At 37.2% G+C, this 22,562-nt stretch overlaps 1 protein-coding gene across 1 annotated transcript in view; it reads right to left on the bottom strand.

Annotated features, from left to right (window-relative positions):
• Window positions 1–22,562, bottom strand: part of PLCXD3 (phosphatidylinositol specific phospholipase C X domain containing 3) — a 190,994-nt gene that overhangs the window by 16,671 nt on the left and 151,761 nt on the right. The window lies entirely within an intron of this gene.

Genomic DNA, 22,562 nt, shown 5'->3' with positions numbered 1-22,562 from the left:
TATTATGCAAATGTAGTACAGGGTTATTCAGAACTCAGTCCCTGTCTTGGGTGTACATATGTTTTGGAAGCCACAGATGCAAATATTGGGCACAGGGGCTGATCAAACCTCCCCTTCATCCTAACCAAACTGGCTGCTTTAAGCTCTACAATGGAAAAAAAATCTCGGCCCTCAGAAATACATGGCCATATCTCACCTTATTCCCTTGCCCAGAAGGTTGTTAGTTTAGTCTACTTCAGCATTGTCTGTTTAACAAAAAACAATACAGTCAATCAAAGCAAAAGGAAACATCCGTTTCCTTTGATCATGGCAACAGCAGCCCTTTTTTGTTGTAGCAAGGAAAACTGTTAAAAATCCATTTTCAATTAAAATGCTATCATATAAATACAAGAAAAATGGTGTTTAGAATTTATAGGATTCACTGTGTCCTCAGGCTTGTTTGCCTCAAGTCAGGCTTTCAGAATGAGTCACAAACCCTGTGAGGAGACAGACTGTGAGCACAGCCAGCCCTCTGATGGGGCCTCCTGGCGTGCAGGGACTGTTCCATCTGCTAATTTTCTAAGGGAACAAAGGGAGAGAGAGAAAGTTCTTTGCAAGTTCTAAAGAAAGAGACCCTTCCGTTTATTAATAAGATTTAGATTGCCAGGGAGATAGACAATGGGTTTTCTTTCAAGGGTAGAGTTTCGATATAATGAACACTTCCGTGTGTAGTCGAGTGTTGTCGCTTCACAGACTCTTCCTCAGCACAAATGGCCCCTCACTCAGCACAAATGCATGGCGAGTTTGGGTACTCAAATCTCAGAAGCAAAGCTGATTCAAAGCATATGCAGTTTCTATCTGCTAGCTCCATTCTTCCTTTCTTCTCTTTAGAAACATTTTCATTTAATAAGAAAGAGCTGCTGCTGAACTTGTACATTTCTGGTTTTGCTTGGAACAACCATCTCAAGGACTGTTTGGGTTTAGTCCCAGCTCTCACTGGTCTCTAACTTAAGGGTCTTGGACCTAGAAATATCAGAGATAGTACTGTTGAAAGTTACAACAGAAATCAGTAATCATGATCTGTGGTCATGGAAATCAATGAAAAATGCCATTTTTCTTTACTATTGGCAAGACGATTTTATCAGTTCAGTTTTTCAGTATTGAGTACATATTGCTTATTGCAAGATCTGTATGCTTTTAATTTTAATGATGGGAATAAAGTGGTGCTTATAAAGTATGCATGTATTAAGAGGAGATGGGCTCTGTAAAGATAAATAGTGAGAGAGGTCCTTGACAATGAAACCCTGGGAGCTGGTGGTCTCCTGGCACGTATAGATTCACTCATACTGTCAATAACGGTACATAGCAGCTGCTAGGGTGGATACAGGGGTGATAAGTCATGATTCCTGCCTTGACTAGGGAACTAATTCCAGAATACTTGAACTACTACAAGTAGAAATCGCATAATTGCTTTGAATAGTCTTACATGAAAACATTAGAAAATGGAGTTGTCCATGAAGACACTTTGGCTTCCCAAACTAGCTGCAGGTCCCTTTATTGGAACACATTCCAAGTCCCCCCAAAAATATTTCATGGACCCTAACAAATTCATGAGGCCAAATTAAAAATTACTCTCCAAGGACTCATAAACTTAGTGACTATGGACTTTTGATGGATTCCCTATAATCAATGCAAGGGCAAGAGAAAGAGCAAGAATTTGGGAATATAATTATAATTATATAATTCAAAAGAGTCCCATTTGAATTATAATAAATATGTGACCTCTGTAGGGCTACTTAACCTTCGTGATGCTGCTCTTCTTCACTGTATAATGGGATTATAATGGTTCCTACTTCAAGTGTTTTTGTAAGAATAAATCAATATAATATAGATAGGCGGTATATAGAGGTTAAGAGGACTTTTGGGCAGATTGTTTAAATTAAAATCCTGGTTATATTACTTTAGGCAACTCACTTAAGTTTACTAGCTTCAGTATCTTCACTTGTGTAAGAGAGTAATAAGTAAATAGTAAATTTTGAAGATGAAATGAAATAATAGGAGAGTAAAATTTAACTTAATACCCAAGAGATAAGAACTCAATGAAAGTTGTTTGTTACTCTATTATTAGTGGTAGGGATTCAAGTTCTAGCACATAGTAGGTAGTAAATAAGTTACTTTCATTTTTCCTAGTTTTGGGTGACTATAAAGCAGGTGACTGGAAAAAGTTACTCCATTAACTCAGATATGTAGTAACTGCTGTGATGAGCCAGCTAGGTCCCCCTTTCTGGATAGATGTCTTATTCTCCCAACTTCTGGGCATATGTGTTTGTTGGCTATCAGCTTCCAGCTGATTTTTGTCTGAAAATTGCCCTCAGCCAAGAAGAGGCACCTCACTCAAGGTCAAAATATACCCTCCCTGGGGATAACCTGCATCCATTGACTGATGTCTGGAAAGAAGTGGTGAAACAACTCTCAAGGTCCACCCCAACTCCAGAGCTTCCTATAGGCTTGGTTGAGGACTTTGTTCTGACTGCATCATGAGTCCAATTTCTCCCCCTACACAATCCTGTTTCTTCTACACTCCCAGAGGTGTTGATCCCCAGAGAACTCTGGAATAAACTTTATGCACACAAACGTTAGCATCTACAAGTCTGGTTTCTAGGAAATCCAAAATACAAATCTCCAATTTAGATGGAGAAAAGTCTGCAGTCATAAAATCTGTCCTTTACACCCATTATGCATCAGGGGTGGCCTCTAACAAACTTAATGAAGTGGAGAAATAAAAATCACATTTCTATTTCCAAAATACAACCGGGGTGGGTTTTCATGGGCCATGTGTCCATGGGCCCATATAATAATACACAATTATCAGGGGTGATTTCTTTGGTTTTTTCCCCTTTAATCAATAACAACTGCAAGTGCAAAGGATAGAGGAATATGTCAGCTGTTCTGCAAGAAAATTATATTCATTATATTGTAAATAGTAGAATTTTCTCCTGACAGTGGCTTAAGCTGGCTTAAGTGTGTTTTGGGGTAGAGGTTGACTGAGAGAAGCTGCATGTTTGTTTAGTTCTGTCTACTGGACAGACTCACGTGGGTACTTCTGATTCTTCCGGCAAAGCAGAATGGCCACAGAAACTAGGTTTCTTACCGGCACTGACCGCAGAGTCTCACCTCAGTCTTTTGCCTTAGCAAGCCATTAAGCTATGAATAACGTATGAAAGGCTCAGAAAATCTAAACCTACCTCTACAGAAGACGTTTGCCATGGGCATTCTAATGGGAGACTTTTCTAGTCCAAACTGCTGAGCAGAAGCTGGGGGATACTGACTGCATCATCAGTGCATAGTACTCCATGTTTCCAACATTTCTTTCAACGATGAGTGTGATTATAACATCCAAATGAGATGCTCAATTTTTTTAAAAGCTAAATTCAGAAATTTCACATTCCTTAGAGAAAAATGCAAATAGGCAAAATGAACACAAGCTGAATTTAATTTGATCAAAATATCCCGGGTGCTAAGATGTCCATGTGTCCATGGGCCCATATAATAATACACAATTATCAGGGGTGATTTCTTTGGTTTTTTCCCCTTTAATCAATAACAACTGCAGATGCAAAGGATAGAGGAATATGTCAGCTGTTCTGCAAGAAAATTATATTCATTATATTGTTAATAGTAGAATTTTCTCCTGACAGTGGTCTTGTACTGGTAAAGTCAGTCTTTTACCAGTACCAGTAGAGAGGACAATTTTAAGTCAATTAGTCTGAGAAGAGTATTTTTTATTGTGTTATCTACTGGTTCTATCTTTGGGAAATCATGTTATTTGACACTTTTTAAACTGTTTGATCATGTTAACATTTTTAAAGCAAGTTTCTAGGAACTCAGCAATATATAGTAAATATCCATCAAATAATAGGGCACCATGTATATGTCTTATTTTGTAGTATGCCCTCCCTCTTCTTTGTGTATTTCCTCCTTGCCATATTTAGGAAAGTCTCAGAGAATATCAACTTCGTGATTGTTCTTAAGACATTTATAAAGAGTGACCACATTCTCTGCAAAAATTCAGGGAATGATGCTTTATGAGATATTAAAGATATTCCTAAGGCAAAAGGTTTCAAATAAGTTTAGAGAATGTTGAAGCCTCTGGATGTTCACAATACACATCTGAACCATATTATTATATGAAGGACATTGAAGTTAAAGATTTATTTCCCTATTTTTAAACAGGCATTTCCCAAATATATTTGACCTGAGAATAACCCTACTAATACTACCTCTACTAATGTATGCATGTGTGTGCATGGGGACACACCCACACATGCACACACTCACACACAAACCACCAATAAACATTTACTAGACCTAATTTTCTATAGAACACTGTTCTGAAAATATTGCAGTCCAGCATCCTTTCCAAGGGGCTCAACTCTGACATATATGTTTCAGGGTCTTGGAATTCTCAAAGGCTTCCCCTCACTATTACAAACTTCTTTGTGACCACCCACGAGTCCTACTTAGGTTTGTCCAAAACAAGTCCATTCCTCTTGAACATGATATTCCCCTAAATATTTGAAAATAATTGGTGCTACCCGACCCCTGCTATTTGTATCTATCCTTCTCCATTTTTAACATCCTCATTTTCTTTCCTTAGATAATTCAGTTTGAGCTCTCTTAATGCCCTTGTCACTCTCTTCTGATCATTTCACTTTGTCTATACTTCCTCTGAAAAAGGTAATTGGAAAATAATGCTATTTTTTCATTTGAGTGTAGAGTATTACAGAGTATCTCCAGCCTCATTCCGGTTCTCTTATTAGGGCCAAAGGTTATTTACTACTTCTTTTAAGGTTCCCAGTCATTCTGTGATAATGTTTTTTTCCTGGAATTTTTTAGCAGCTCCTTCCAAAGGGAGCAGGAAGGTATTAGGCAATTTCAGATAAGAGCTAGAAGGAAACTGCTTTACTTCTAGATGAGCCAACATCAGTTTCATGCCATAAACATTCTTCTTCCTCTTTAGCTCAGATAATCTCCTCTCTACTTCCAAAGATATAAAACATGCAGCTGCTGAGGTCTTATCCGGACTGTAAGAAAAACCCTCAAGAGGCTACAGAGAGGCTGGAAACTAAGGAGTGGGAGCAGATAAGAAATAAAAATGTTTGTATCTTTATTCTGTTCCATATATCTACATCTCAATAAGAAAAGAACAAACAACCTCATTTCTTTGTGGCAAGAGACTTGAACAGAAACTTCTCTGAAGATGACAGGCGCCTGGTCCACAAACATATGAAAAAATGCTCATCTTTAATCATCAGAGAAATGCAAATCAAAACCACTTTGAGATATCACCTAACTCCAGTAAGATTAGCTCACATCACAAAATCCCAAAACTGCAGATGTTGGTGTGGACGTGGAGAGAAAGGAACACTTCTACACTTTTGGTGGGACTGCAAACTAATACAGCCTTTTTGGAAAGAAGTATAGAGAATTCTCAAGCAACTAAAAGTTGACCTACCATTTGATCCTGCAATACCATTACTAGGTATCTACCCAGATGAACAAAAATCATTTTACAACAAAGACATTTGCACCAGAATGTTTATTGCAGCCCAATTCACAATAGCCAAGTTGTGGAAGCAGCCTAAATGTCCATTAAACCATGAATGGATAAACAAATTGTGGTATATGTATACCATGGAATTCTATGCAGCCATAAAAGAGGGAGACTTTACATCTTTTATGTTTACCTGGATGGAGCTGGAACATATTCTTCTTAGTGAAATATCTCAAGAATGGAAAGAAAAGTATCCAATGTACTCAATACTATTATGAAACCAATATATAAATACTTACTTACATGTGCATATGAATGATAAACTGCAAAGATAGTCAAGAAAGAAACAGGAGAGAGGAGGGAGAGAAGAAGGGAGAGAGGAAGAAAAGTAGAGGGAGGGTATTTGGAGGGATCTCACCTATTGTACACAATGCAAGGGTACGTTTCAAAACAACTAAGAATATATTATAAATGTCTTACCACAAAAATAAGTAAGTGAGGTGACGGTTATGTTACTTTGATTTAAGCATTCCACATTGTATATCAAATCATCATATTGTACCCCATAAATGTATACAGTTATGATTTAATAAAAATCAAGTAAAAAAAAAAAAGTTTGGATCTTCCAGGAAATTGCTCTAGTTGACAGTAGCAATGGTATTGTCAAGGGCTAATAGCCATCTGGTAAGTCTCCCCTGGGTTCCTTTAAAGTGAAGAGACATCAATTGATAAAGATAAATTATATAAATGCATATATATATTTTCAAAATTCAGAATTATATTCTCATTTGAGTAGTTGGCATGTACATTATGCACCTTCCCTATTGAGTCTGAACTTATCAAATACAGAAGCGGGATTTGCAAGGTAATAAAATGATGTTAATGCTGCCCTTCCTTAGGGCTGGTGCGGACTTTAGGTTATTTTTAAATTTCAGAATATTAAGGGGATAAAAATTTTTTAGTCACATAGATTGCTTTTGTACTCCTTGAGTCAAAGTGTGTCAAAGGTATAAGTGTGTCAATCACCTAGATAATGTACATTTTACCCTTTAGACGTAATTTCACCTGTACCCTACTGCACCCTCCCACCTGGTTGATTTCCATTGAGTTTTACTTCCATCTGTGCACACGACCCCTAATTAGTTCGTTCCAATTTTGTAGTGAGAACATGTGGAACTTGTTTTTCCATTCTTGCAATACTTCACATAGGAGAATAGTCAGTTTCCAGTTCTATCTATATTGTTGCAAAAGGTATTAATTCTTTTTTTAAAGCTGAGTAGTATTCTGTGGCATACATATACCATATTTTATTAATTACTCATGAATGGATGGAAATTTGGGCTGATTCCACATCTTTGCAATTGTGAATTGTGCTGCAATAAACATTATAGTGCAAATGTCTTTTGGATAAAATGACTTCTTTTCCCTTTGGTAAATACCCAGCAATGGGATTGCTGGATCAAATGGTAAGTCTACTTTTAGTTTTTTGAGGAATCTTCAGGTATAACAATGCCTCCAGATTTATTCCTTTTGCTTAATGTTGCTTTGGCTATTTGGGCTGTTTTATAGTTCCAAACAAATTGTGAAATTATTTTTTCTAGACCTGTGGAAAATGATTTCAGTATTTTGTTGGGGATTGCACTAAATCTGTAAATCACTTTGATTAGTATAAACATGTTAACAATGTTGATTCTGCTGATCCACGTGCTAGATATGTATTTACATTTGTTTACACCATCTGCTATTTCCTTCCTATGATTGGTAGTTTTCTTTGTATAAATCTTTTGACCCCTTCCCTTGGTCAAATATATTCCTTTATTTTCTTTGTAGCTATTGTAAAAGGTATTGGGTCTTTGATTTGATTCTCAGCTTGAATGTTTTGGGTACAGAGGAATGCCACAGATTTGGGTACATTGATTTTGTAACCTGAGAATTAATTTATCAATTCCAGAAGTCTCTTGGCAGAATCTTTCAGGTTTCCTAGATATAAGATCATATCATCAGCTAAGAGTAACAGTTGGACCTCTTATTTCCCATTTGGATACCCTTAATTTCCTTCTCTTGCCTGATTGCTCTGGATTTCCAGCACTATGTTGAATAGAAGTGATCACAGTGGGCAACCTTGTCTTGTTCCAGTTCTCTCAGGAGAAAACGTTTTCAACTTTTCCCCATCCAGTACTATGCTAGCTATGGGTTTGTCATAATATGGCTTTTATAATTTTGAGGCATATTCCACCTATGCCTATTTTGTTAAGAGTTTTTATCATAAAATGGTGCTTTTTCTATGTCTATTGAGATGATGATATGATCTTTGTTTTTGTTTCTATTTATATAATGAATAACATTTATGGATTTGCAAATGTTGAATCATCACTGCTTCTCTAGGATGAAGGTCACTTGGTCTTGGTTTATTATTGTTTTTAATTGCTGCTGAATTCAGCTTGCTAGAATTTTATTGAGGATTTTTACATCTATATTCATAAGGCATATTGTTCTGTATTTCATTGTGTCCATTCCGGGTTTTGGTATCAAGGTGAAACTGGATTCCTAGAACAAGTTGGGGAAGATTCCTTCCCAATGTTATGAAATAACCTCTGCCAATATGGGTAGCAATTTTTCTTTGTAAGTCTGATAAAATTTAGCTGTGAAACCATATGATTTGGGACTATTTTTTTCTAGGAAGATTTTTTTGTTGCTGCTTCAATTTTGTTGATCTTAACTGGTCTATTCAGGAATTCTATATCTTCTTGATCAGCCCTTGGGAAGTTGTGTATTTCCAGGAATTAATCATTTTCCTCAAAGTTTTTGAGTTAATATGCATAGAGATTGTTATAGTATTCAGAGAAGATATTCTTTGATATACTTTTGTTTTGTTTTGTTTTTTGACATAGTCTTACTCTGTCACCCTGGGTAGAGTGCTGTGGCATCATCCTTGCTCACAACAACCTCAAACTCTTGGGCTCAACTGATCTTCTTGCCTCAGCTCTCCCAGTAGCTGGGACTACAGGACACCACTATGCCTGTACTTCTTTACTATTGTTAATTTGATGTCTGTTATCTGACGTCAGAATGGTTACAACTGCTTTCTTTTGATTTACATTAGCATAGAATATTTAACATTGAGTCTAAATGAGCACTTGTGGGTTAGATGTGTTTCCTGGTGACAACAGATACTTACCTGCACTCATCCTCCTCATGTCTCTCAAAAAGGCAATTGGAGCAGCTCATGTTTATTTAAAAAAAACTGATCAGTGAGATGCATTTCTGTCATTCTTTTTGGATAGAATCTTCTTGCTTTGTTTTACCTCTTATGCAATTCTTTACACAGGCTCTGAGCATTAGATTTTTGGTGATTTTACATGGATTGGCTTCTATCGTGCTGATTAATGTACAGTACAGATCTGAGTACTATCTTGACAAATTCCTTCAGTATTTGCTTGCCTAAAAAAGTCTTTATTTCTGGTGAGATTATACCTGCGGTGCATCTTACAGGGTACATGTGAAACTTAGTAAATGTAGAATTTAAATGTCTTAACACAATAACTAAGAAAATGCCAGGAAGGCTATGTTGACCAGTGTGATGAAGGTGTGTCAAACGGTCTATGAAATCAATATATGGTGCCCCATGATTGCATTAATGTACACAGCTATGATTTAATAATAATAACAATAATAAAGTCTTTATTTCTCCCTCGTATAAGACACTTAGTTTTGCAAGATACAAAATTCTAGGCTGGCCATTATTCTGTTTAAGAAGACTGAAGATGAGGCCCAGTTCCTTCTGGCTTGTGAGGTCTCAGCTGAGAAGCCTGCAGTTTACATAATGGGTTTTCCTTTATAAGTTACCTTATGTTTTTGACTTATAGCTCACAAAGCCTCTTTTGTTTTAACTCTGGCTAGTCTGATGACTCTGTGTTGTGAATTGCTTCTTTGCGTTTAATCTCTCAAGTGTTTGTTTTGCTTCTTGTACCTGGATACCTAAACTTTTATAAGGACCAGATAAAATTTTTCTCAATTATTCCCTTAAAAAGGCTTTCTAACCCCTGTGTGTTTTCTTTTCACCCTGAGGGAGGTCTATAATTCATATGTTTGGCCTCTATATATGATCTCATTGTCCTTGTGATTTTATTCATTTATCTTAATTCTCTCTTTTTTATCTTTGATTGACTTATTTTGAAAGTGTTATTTTCAAGCTCTAAGATTGTTTCTTTTTCCTAGTCTATTCTCAAGACTTTCCACTGTTTTTTGTATTTTCTTGAATGATTTTTTTCATTTCCAGAAGTTCTATTTGATCTTTTTTAATTATTTCATTTGTTTAGCAAATTTTTCATTCACTTCCTAATTTTTTTTTGTGTGTGTGTGCAGTTTCTTTGTGTTGTTTTTCCATTTTCTCTTGTATTTTATTGATCTTACATATAATCCATATTTGGAATTCTTTATCTGTCATTTTAACATTCAGATTTGGGTTGATATCTATTGCTTGAGAGGTGGTGCACCCACTGGGGCATATTCTTTCACTTTTACTCTTCATGCTTCCAGAGTTATTTTGCAGATTCCTTTTCATCCAGAGCAACTATTGCCTCTTAGTTTTGAATTTTCTTTTGTTTAAATAATGGCATGTACAAGTTAATCTCTGAGACAGTAAGTGGTGCTTGTGGATGAAAATCAACCACATTGTGTATGTAAATGCTGTAAAAAGTGTGCAAATTGACCTGCTGTTCTTTTCCGGAAAAAAACAAGTTGCAATGTTCTTTTGGCATCCTGTGACCAGCCTTGACGCCTCAGGAGAATCACTCAATGCTACAGCAGAGGCAGATGGGAGAATGTGGCTGGGCAGGACTAGGCCGGGTGAGCTTGCCTTCAGGCTCCCAAAAAGCTGTCAAGATATCTGTTTTATCAGGGGTGAAATATCTGTTCCTAATTTCTGGGCAAAGCTACCAGAGAGGGACTAACATGGTCCCACCTAAGCCTAGAGTCTGCTTGTGCAGGCAGGGTTGACTGAGAGTCACAGTCTGGCAGTCTGGAGTGGGCCTTGTTCCTCTCTGCTCTCCCCTGCTCCACACTTTCCCCATGTCATCTACCAATAGGCAGGACTTCAGACTAGCCGAGCTTCCCCCATGACTGTGACGCAGGCCAGGAGGTACCCTGCCCAGGATGTCTAAGCTCATAGCATGGTCCTCCTGTGAGGGTAGAGATTCTTTACGAGCACATTGCAGCCAGGACCCACACTACACTTGGTCCCCAAACCAGCCATGTGGCACATTCACCTCTTGAGAATAATTCACAAATATCCCCCTTCCTGTCCCCAACCAAGAGGGTACAGGATTTGGCCTGTGGTCCCATCCCTGGGACCCCAAATATTGATCCCTGACTATAACATTGAGAAGCACACTAGTCCTCAGTTGCCTATAGGGTGCCCAAGGAGGTTTGATGTCTCTGCTTCTCAGGGAAAGCAGCACACAGGATGGCCGGCAGGCAGGGAATTCACAGTCTAAGCACCCCTTAGTCCACTGTAGGACTCCAAGGGGAAAGGTCTGAGCCCCATTCTCTAGGGAAGCCTCAGTGTGGAGGCTCAATTGTCTCTCTTGGCTGCTGCAGGTGTGGAAGGGGAAGTGGAGAAAAAGAGTCTGCATGAAGGAAAGCTAGCATTCCTGTAATATCTGTCCCTCTCTCAAAAAGGCTCACCGGCCAAAATGTCCAGGCCCTGGAGTTTAGCAGATCACTGGATCCTGCAGCACCTGCTATATAGTCTGTAGTTGGGAAATGTCTACGTGGGAACAAGCAAGGCAAAAACCAGAGTTGAAGCACCAGGGGAGGATATTTGACCCCTGAGGGTAAAGTAGCAATATGGTTCCTGTTGTCCAGGCTTGGGTCTGTGGGGATAGGAAGTACCCCAGGGAGGCTGAGAAACTGGTGCCCTGTCCACAAGAAGCTCCCAGCTCACTGGTGGAAGCAGACGCTGGGCTCACATCAGCAGAATTTTCCCCAGCAGCTTGGGAAGCTGCCAATGTCAGAGATGCCAGGGAGGGAGAAAAACCACTCCCACTTGGACACAGTGTCTCAGGGGTTGATCTCTGCCTCTATCTTGCTTCTTTCTGCTCTACTTTGCCGCTCCTTCCCATGGAGTCTCCTGAAGGTTCTGTCCTCATTTTAGTTTTAATTAAGTCATTAATTAACTTGCCATTGATTCTAAGAAACAGTGGACATTGAACATGCTACGAGTATAAGAAAGAGCAGCATTATTAGCAACTCTGGTTGTATTTTAGAGAAACATTTGAAAATTTTCTAAAAGTACTCTTAGTACAATTTTAAATATTCCATCACATTAATTTATAAAGCTATAGACCTGACTTTGAAAGTGGGAAATAAATGCTTCTTTATAGTTGAGCATATTCAGTGCTGGGCGGGCCTGTTTCAGGGCAGGTTTGCAGAAAAAGAGGTCTTTAAAATTTGTTATAAGATTGATCCTGAGTGGAATAAAAGGAGCCATCAGCCACAAGAAGGCCAGAGAAGGCACCCGGCAGGCACAAGGAGAGGTGTGGAAAATTCAGAAAAGAGGCTATGCTGTGTGTGTATGTCTGTGTGTGTTCTGCAATCTCAATTAGCTTCTAAAGTTCCACAGAGTCACATCTACTATTGAGTTAGCTGCATTCTCTTTCCGTGCTACCCTGGGTCCTTCTCTCAACATTGCCTTTGTGAGATAATCGAGGGACAGTTTCCTTCAGAGAATGAGGTAACCAGTGTTCACCACAACCTGCCTTATATCAGTGCCGTTGCCTACAACTGAATTTTGAAGCTGATTGTATATAGTATCCCTAAAAATAGATAACAAGATACTGTGAAATACCTAACATACTGAAGTATCAAAATTACCCCGAAGGCAGCACAATGTATTAGTTTCACCAATAAACACCAAATTGTAAAAGTCACTTGAATACCATGTATTCTCAGTTTCTCTATTCTAGGCCAGAAGAACAGTTTGGAAAACTTCAGGTATTCTTTACCACTCCAGACTGGGAATTTTTCTTTCAATGTATAGGGTTTGAATTTGAACGGTACCCACCAAGGGAAGTTGGTGGTGAACTGGACACTAACAGTAGTGACAGCCATCATCTCTGATATCTGTGTGCCTCAGTTCCGTATGTCCTTTACCAGCTCCACCCCCAGGGCAGGCCAAGTCCAGGGAAGAATCTTCTCCCAAGGTGTCGGAGCCCCTTTGAGAGGGAACTGTTTCAGAGGGGGTATTTTCAAGTGAAAGAACTAACAAATACTTTCATTTGAAATCAGCAGCAAAGAACCTAAAGAGTTTGGTAGCTAATTTTATTAGGAACTCATGTCCCAACGGAAGTCATTAAGTAGAAATCACTTGATAATATTTTCTTTTTTTTTTTTTTTTTTTTTTTTTTTGTAGAGACAGAGTTTCACTTTATAGCCCTCAGTAGAGTGCCGTGGCCTCACACAGCTCACAGCAACCTCCAACTCCTGGGCTTAAGCGATTCTCTTGCCTCAGCCTCCTGAGTGGCCGGGACTACAGGCGCCTGCCACAACACCCGGCTATACTTGATAATATTTTCTATTGGGTGGCTTGCTTATCCACCAATAATAGAATGTATACTAGAACAGGTATTATTCCTAGAATTAAATTCCATTTTAAGAGATAAAAATGTTTTGATAACAAAAAAACAAATAAGTCTTTGTTACTATTCCACCAAAGTATTCTAAATAAATGTAAAATATGTTGCTGAAATAATTATTTTCCACTTTTTGAAAGCTACTCTTACTATCTCTGTTGATGAATAAAAGTTCATAGCGTTTATTTTTCTTAGCTAAATTATATCATTATATCTAGTGGAATTCAGTGAAAAACCAAATCAATAAGATATAAAATTGACTTAAAAATTATAAGTAGCTGATTCTTAACTTGATTTTACCAATAATAGGGTTCCCATGAAAGACAGCACCATCTGTATCATATCTCTACACCATCCTGCTAATATTCACAAAGCAACTTCCTGCATGACTCCTTGAAACCAAGACTATGACTCTACTTACACCATGTCTACAAGGTGACCCTCTGTGCATCGTGAAGGATGAACACATCCCTTTACCTTAGGCTTATTAGGAGGCTCCAATGTAATTGTGACTATGAACATTCTTGATAATTATTAAGTACCTTTCAGTAGTCCCAAATAGATTAATTATTTGGAATTGTATAAACTGGAAATGCTGTCCCTCAGCTGAAGTTCACTTTCAAACAGGTTGGATCAATATTGTGATGTTTGTTCACCAACCTTGTCATGGCTATGCATCATTCCTCTTACTTTACAAGAGGCCATGAAGGGTGATGGGGAAATAGTCAAGGTTGGGTGGCGCCTGTGGCTCAAGGAGTAGGGCGCTGGTCCCATATGCCGGAGGTGGTGGGTTCAAACCCAGCCCCGGCCAAAAAAAAAAAAAAAAAAAAAGAAATAGTCAAGGTCATCGCAGAAAAGAGTTTTTGTGACTTCTTTTTACATTTCTTAGAATATCCCTCATGTAGAGAGTTGCAAACAACTTGAATCTAAAATGAAGGTGGAATCACCTAGTTACTATGTACCTATAGGTTATAACTGAGATTTCATGATGCTGTTTAGGTATCAAATAACTCAACTGAATTACAAAGGAACCCATTATGAGGCATGTTTTCTTGCTCAAGATATGAGTCCATAACTGTCCTTCAATTAGGAATTTCCACCATCTATAAGAAGGCTTGTTCCAATAGTTGTGATAAATAAGAATTGATCATGGGGTTGGGGTCTGGTGAGCTCCTGCCTCCTCATCTGTCTATTCAGAGATCCAGGGAAGGATTTTCCCCTTTTGGAAATGAGCACAGAAGCATGTGGATGTGATTCTAAGGCACTGTCCCTTATGAGTTATCCATACATCCTTTAATTGAATAAGCTGATATTATCCTCTTTAGGGATCAGTATGGGGCAACGGAGGCACACTGGTCTAGGTGATGAAGAGTAAACCCAAATGACTATTTGAAAATGATACACTAATGTTGCTAGCTTAAATCAGAAAATCTGAACATATACTCAGGGAATAGTACTGGTTTCACTGTCTTTGCAGCAATTAGGTTTTAGTGACTCTGTTCACCAACCTGTTAACAATGATACAGAAAGTTTGGGTCATAAAGCAGCTGGTCCAAAAAGCAGTTCTATGTATGATTAAAAGGTGATTGAAGGTTCACAAATTCTTGAACATACAAAATTGTGCAGCTGAGTACCTTGCAAACTGAAATAAGATGCTCAGAATGCTTTATAAATTTAACACAGATATTCTATAACCTGCTCCAAGATCTCCTTTTTTTTTTTTTTTTTTTTTTATTTTGGCCAGGGCTAGGTTTGAACCTGCCACCTCTGGCATATGGGACCGGCGCCCTACTCCTTGAGCCACAGGCGCCGCCCCAAGATCTCCTTTTTAATTTCAGTTTAGGATATCAATATGTTGAGTCAATTTTTTGTAGAAAAAAAACCTCAAGACAGAAGTAACCCCAGAAAATGCAGCATAAATACAAATGTAAATTAATAAAAAAGACAGAGCTCATTCATTTCAAAATTCAAAATATATAAGAATTTCTAATATACTTTGGTTATTGCAATAACCTGAAAAAATATTTTCTTCACAGATAAAAAAACATGGGTTCTGGAAGTTACAAGTTCTCAAAACTGTAAAATCGGCACCTTTAAAAATCTATACTTATTAGAATGTGATTATAGAGCACAGATTTCCTTTTCATCCAAAAAATATAAAAGTTTAATGATAATTTATTCATTATCCCCAATACATCTGTGCTGTCAAAGCTGCTGCAACTTCACACAAGCTGTAGCATCCCCAGAACTAAACCCAAGTAGGCGCCCCCTTTTTTTCTGTCCTGGATCCTTCCTTACCCATTTACTGGGCTTTTAAGTACATAAGAACATGAGGACCACTTTACCCACCACAGTGATAAAAGGAAACTGGACTAAAGATACTAAAAACTGATTTTCCCTTCACATGGAAGGACTATTTTTATGCAATCTGAGAATTTTGTATTTATTTGAAATCTAGTGTTGCACTTTAAAAATCTCATTACACAAACAGAAAAAAAAAAAAATCACTTCAAATCCCAAAACCAAACTACATGTATTCAAAGAATATTTTGAAAGTGAATCACTATGAAGCAAAAAGAAAATTAAGCTTATATGCAAAATTAAGTACTTTTGGCTGAAATAAATGACATATTCAGTTGTAAAGTCAAGTCAAAATTTCTAACCCAGACAGGTGGTTGCATGTTATACTACCTCAAAAATCAGTAAACTTAGTTTGTATCTACATACTGAGCTTTGGAGTGAAATAATTTAAGACCATAACACAATGTAGACTGAGAACATTTTTGTATGTTCTCAGTCGCAATGAAAATTCAAAATGTTTAAACCTAAAGAAAATAAAGAATGGGATTACCTGGTGATGAATTCTAACATTTTTCTGCTCTCAATGAAAATGTTGTTCAGTGTTAAGTCACAGTCATATTAAAACATTTTTTCCTTAAAGCCCAAGCATTATGTCTGCTATACACAAGGTAAATATTTCCATGAATTGTGTTATGTATTTGCTTAAACCAAGTTGGATGACTTGCTTGTCTGAAAAGAAAAATTCTTTACACTTCAGGCATCTTATTTCAATTTCAGATAAGTACAAAAGATTGTATTGCTTTTTTCTTCTTACCATCTTGTATTGCTCTAAGTTTTAAATGGCATTGATGACTCTCATTTGCCATAAAACATTGAACTGTAAAAATAGTCTTTCTAAATTGATGTCCTGCATTAATGGGCATGTTTTAAAGGACCAATTTTAGATGGACTTCTAAAACATGAATAATAAATTGATCTAGCATTTAGAATTAACCTAGCATTTAGAATCATTTCCATGAACACAAGATACAAGAAGACAGAAGAGAGTCTGTTCACTATTTTGTCAACATATTTGGCCAAAAGACTAAGCACCAAGTCAACTATCCAGAAATGCAACTTATTTTTGGAAAGAGTAGACTCAATAATTGAGGTTTCAGATTTCTTCAGCTCTTACCAAGTAAAAGTTAAGACTTTTCATTTTTCATTGTTTTTCCAAAGCAAAATAAAAATCTGAATTCCAAATGATCAAATCATCAATCAACAAACATCTGAATCTGAAATGAAAAGTCTATTTTTATTTATCACTTAAGGAAATAGTTATTTTGGTTAAAAGTTTTACATTCAGAATAGTTCCCATTAATTTGGTTGTATGTTTTTATTTGAATTTGTTATTTTGCCTAGAAATTATTTTATACAGAAAATACATAAATATAACCAATGCTTGTGAAACAATGAATAGAAGATCATTTGTGTACAAGAAATTATCACTAATAACTAAAAATTAAAATTCTTAAGCTTCTGTTAGAACATTTTCAGCTCAAACCGGCAATCATTGAGAAAATGTTTCCTAATTCATGCAGATTAAGCCATGTATCTAAATCTTATTTCTCTTTTACTTCATATAATTAAAAATTACATTTTTGCATTAAACTAATATATTGAATTATTGATTCATTCACTACATATGTACAGCCCACCTACTGCGGGCAATAGGCATTGGGGAGTTAATGGTGAATAAAATCAGATCATTCCCTGCTCTCACATAACTCAAAATCTAGAAGTGGGTGTGTATGTAGATACTGACAAAGTAATCACAAAAATAATAGCACAGTGAGCCCAAAAATAATCTATAGTGAGAACTGTGAAGGGAAAAAAATGGTTCTATAAGGGTATATGATAGGGCAAGTTGGACATGGTCAGGGTAGTCAGGATACTGAAGTTTTTCCCCACAAGTCCAAATGGTAATTGATGAGATATGTCAGCATTAGATTTGTCTCAAAATGAAATGATCTTTGTAGACATAGCTTTCAAGGAGTTCTCCAAATTATGGCTTTGGATGAATCTAACCAGATAAGACAAAAGAACTTCAGAGCAAGAATGGAGTTCAGAGAGCCATGTAGTCCAACCCTGTTGTTAGATAAATGTGAAAACTGATCATGAGAGAGGGTAAGTAGCAAACCCTGCTTGTTTTCACTCAGTGGCAGAAATGAAACGGCAATCCCTTAAGCAAGAATCCTGCCCAGAGTTCATCTTTCTGAGTCATCTTACTCTGGGCCTGGTTTATCTAATGTTGTCTACCTTGATGTTAAGGTAATCACTGGAACAATGGTGTGTTAATAGCCTGGAAAATGAGAACATTCATGAGATAATAATTACTTTCTGAATACAGCCTGTCATTCAACTCAAGCCATTGGTAAATGAAAAGAAATAGCTTATGCATACAACCAAATATCTTGGTAAGTTTCCAATTACCGTGGTTCATAAATTTGGAGTAAAGGAGTGAGGGCTGTTCAGAAATTTCATCTTACATGGCTGGATACTTTCTGGACAGCCCTCAGATATATTCAGGTTGATAAAGCCTCTAACTTTATAGATTCTAACACTAACTCATGGCTAACTTCATATTTAGATTTGTTTGATACTTATTTGCCTTTATCCAAATGAATATTTTAAAATAGATTTTACTTTTAGAGCAGTTTTAAGTTTATAGAAAAATTATGCAGAAAGCACAGATAGTCCCCATACACAACCCTTACTCCTTTCCCAAAGTTTCTCCTATTATTAACATTTTGCATTAGTGTGGTGCCTTTGTTACAATTGACAAACCAATAATGATACATTATTATCCATTTATGGCCTTAGTTGCCATTAGGGTTCACTCTGTGTTGTTGGTTCTATGGATTTTGACAAACGCATAATATTCTGAAATCACCCTTATAGTACAATAGTTTCTCTGTCCTGAAAATGCACTGTGCTTCAACCCGTTTATCCCTCCCTCTCCTAAACCCCAGATCCACTGATTTTTTACTGTCTCTGTAATTTTGAGTGTCCAGCTCAGTGGCATCAAATACATTCACTCTATTGTGCAACCATCACCACCACCCAGCTGTTTGTATAGTTTTCAGAATGTCATATAGTTAGGATTATACACTATTCAGGTTTTTTAGATATCTTCTTTCACTTAATAGTATGCATTCAGGGTTTTTCTATGCCCTTTTGAGACTCACTTGTTTTTGCCTCTGAATAATATGCCATAATCTGTATCTAACAAAGATTGTTTATCCATTCAGTGACTGAAGGACATCTTCGTTGCTTCATCTTGGCTGCTTCCACGTTTTGGCAATTATGAATAAAGCTGCTACAGACGACCATGTACAAGTTTTCATGTGGGTGGAATTTTCAACTCTTTTAGGTAAATACCTAAGAGTACGATTGCTGCATCATATGGTAAGCCTGGGTTTAGCTTTGTAAGTAACCGTCTTCCAGAATAGCTGTCCTATTCTGAGTCCCCAAAAGGAAAGAATGGGAGTTCCTGTTGCTCCATAGTTGGTGAAACATGAGGTGTTGTCAATGTTTTGCATTTTGGCCATTCGAAGTAGTGGTATCTTATTTTAATAAATGAATATTTTAGAACTCTCCAAATTAAAATGTTGAAAAGATGCTTTAGCATAGTAAAAAAAGAGTGAAAAATATTTCATCTACTAAAATAATCTCTGGTCCATGACAGGCACAGTTTGACACAGGGTAGATTCTTTCTTCTCTGGACATTTGCTACATCAGTCTTTAGCACTTCTTGCTGCAATCCAAAATAATTTATCCCTCCTCTGAACTCTCACAGTATCCCCACACCTTATAAATACAGTAGACCTCCAAAGTTGACCACTTCCCTACATTGACTACCTAAGTTGACCTAATTTTTGTAGACTAGACATGCACCACATGTATGAATCAGTACAGTATTCCCAGTTCTTTATGGCGACCACCTCCATATATTGCCCAGGTTGTTATCATCCCTTGGGTGGTCAACTTACAGAGGTTCTACCATACTTACAAGGGCTTTTCAGAAAGTATCCAGTCATATAATATTCAGAAATCACATGGATGGATACTTTCTGGACAGTCTTTGCATATTACTTGCTTATCACATGACATGGTAACAATTTATTGCTATGCTAGTCTTTCTCACTGGATTTGGGGAAGTCAGCTATATGATTTCCTCCTTATCATTTTTGCTCTGGGTTGCAATTAGTTCATTATTTCCCTACTCTGACGCTAGACCGATTAGAAGCACTGTTATTCAAAGAAGCACCAACTAGAGGCAAGAAAGAAAAGATTGAGAGAGCAAAAACCATATAGCCCCCAAACAGGTAGCTGGTCCATAAAACAAACGAACACACACACACACAAAAAAAAAACCAAACAATTACCTGCTCTTATCATTCTCTCTGTTTCCCTATCTCTCATGTTAGCAGCTAAATCAGAATCTTTATTATAAATGCTACACTTTGAGGGATGGTGGGCAATCATTCTCCTCCAAAGAAAGAAAGAATCAAGCAAAAGTAGCTCTGTGGAGTCTTTTTTTTTTTTGACATATTCTCTGGCAGCTGTAGTGGGTATTTGAATAAACAAATACTTTTTCCAAATGGTTATTTAACACCTCATGAGATTTGCTATTGTAAAATGCTTCTCACTTTGTGAGGTAAGTTAATGGTATTAGCCCCATTTCCTAAACAAGTTAGGGGAGCAGCTGCTCTGGATGCTATTTTCAAAACAAAGGCAGCATGCTTGTGGGATAATGTGATCTCAGAGAGGCTCCAAACGGACCCCAATGTGCCATCCTCTTAAAATACAGATGACTTAGTAAACAGGCAGAAGTAGGAAGATGAGAGGAAGCGATCACAAGATAGCTGAGAACTCCTGTCAGAAATCATTTTTTTTTAATTTTTACATTGAATGTTGCAAAAATAAGATGAGAATTTTGAGTTAGTTAGGAAAACCAGGAAAAAATTCCAGCAGCTCCTGGTAGCTTTCTGCAGTACCAATATAAAATACTGTATCTTACTTAGTTAATTAATAAGACAAAGCGGCTTTTGTAGATATATTAATAAAAGGTCTTCTGACTTTAGAAACAGATTCCCACCCCCCAAGAAATTTCACCATCATCACATAAAATGATTTGTTACAAATATAGGAATTTGCTCAGATTTTTGTTTTGTTTTGTTTTGTTTTAGATCCCGAGAGCATTAAGCCAGATGTGATGAACACATTAGGTGCCAGTTTCTACAACGCAGGCTTCCTCAAATCAGGTCTTGATCATGTGACCCTTGAGTGCGTGGCAAAGAAGAGAGACTTTCAGACTGTCTGGGAATGGGAAAAGCCATTTCTTTGAGAGAAACTATGGACATACAGGACTGAGCTCTGGAAGTTCTGCCAAGAGTGATGAAAAGTAGCAGGGTCTCATAAAATCAAATAATAGTCACACACCCAAGTACTTATTTCAATTATCCAGTCATGAGTTCTGAAACATATAATTTAAAATTCTTAGATGATTGATTACAATGTTATTTATTCATCTATTTTATGATTTATTGACAATATGCATCAACATATAATTATGGTGAGTACATGGCATTAGCAAGATTTTCAGGCATCTATATGTTACCAGCTCTGCATATGTAACCATGGGAAGACCCCAGTTCTAGCCAGTAGTTGTTTAAATGGTCAGAAAAATGCTTTCATATTTATTGTGTTGTTTCCAAAGGAAGATGTACTTTTTAAAAGGATGACTGGGCTCATTAGAGGTTGTTAGGATGCTAAACATGGCTTTAGGAACAAAGAGATTATCAGAAGTTCAAATGTTACATCAGGATGAAAAATGCTGTTATGATCACCAAACAGCTCCTAGGGAGGGGCTGCTGTCTCAGGGGAAGGGCTCCTCTCTCATTCAGAGGCAGTCAAGTTCTCTTATTGCAAAAAGCATGTGGAGTTCTTTAAACTTTCATTATACTAAATTCTGCCACAGACTGTGTTAAAAGGACACTAATCCCGGGAAGTCAATGGTCCCTTAAACTGTGGTAACCAGGGCACATCCCAGTGTGGGACTTGGTGGAGGAGGCAAGGAGTTGCCAGAGCATCCCACACTGTCCCCACCTGAAGGGTACAAGAGTTTAAAGTCGTGGCTCTTGTACTTGGGAGGTTTAAATAACACTTTGAAATGCTAGAAATTTCTACAGCATACTTCAGGAGATTTAAAGACTCAAATACGCAAGTCAGTGCTTCTTACAACACAATCATATGCATCACAGTGTCTCTACATCATCCTGTGGTTGCAAAGCTCTAGCCCCTGGGTCGTTCTTTAGCACTGTGGTTACTCTTTCTTCTTAGATTATAGATGCATCCCATTAGAAACTCCAAGGCCAAGAAACTTCCAAGGCCTAGAAACTCCCAAGGCCAAGTTCTGGAACATCCCATTAAACATGCAAAGTTCTTTCTTTAGTGTTCTGCAACATTTTGTTGAAATAAACTATAGTCAGCTCTTCACTGTGTGGCCCAACCTGCTCAGCTGGGATATTATCAGTAGACGACTCTACAGTGTATCAAGTCTGTAAAGACCCCACTCATGGCTACCACGCCAGAAGTTTCCACTGTTCCCTGTATCACAAGATGCTATAATCTACATGCAGCTCCCTCTCACTCAAGATTTTTAGTTGTTAAATTCTATTTTTTGAGTTTTAAGTTTTGCTCTGGGATGAATATTTTCAATAAATTGAGTAACAAATAAAACATTTTAGAGTAAAAAGAAATATTTTTAGTTGTTACACATAGAACATTTTTAACTTTAAATTACCAAGGAGCTTGGAAAGCCAAATCATTCTCCTCTGGGCTACCTGCTGTATCTTCTCGTCTTCCTCTTCTTCATGTAGGATAGCAGTAAACATCAGGTATAGTCTGCTTTCTTTTTCTTTTCTTTTATTTCTTTCTTTCTTTTTTTTTTTTTTTGATGAAATGGGTAAACCCATGTATTTTTTTTAATTATTTTTTATTAAATCATAACTTTGGACATTGATGCATTTATGGGGTTCAGGGTACTGCTTCAA

This window comes from Nycticebus coucang, chromosome 1 (assembly GCF_027406575.1).
Source record: "Nycticebus coucang isolate mNycCou1 chromosome 1, mNycCou1.pri, whole genome shotgun sequence".
Classification (NCBI taxonomy): Eukaryota; Metazoa; Chordata; class Mammalia; order Primates; family Lorisidae; genus Nycticebus; species Nycticebus coucang.
The sequence above is the reverse complement of the archived record's forward strand: the minus strand, read 5'-3'. Positions and strand labels throughout refer to the sequence as shown.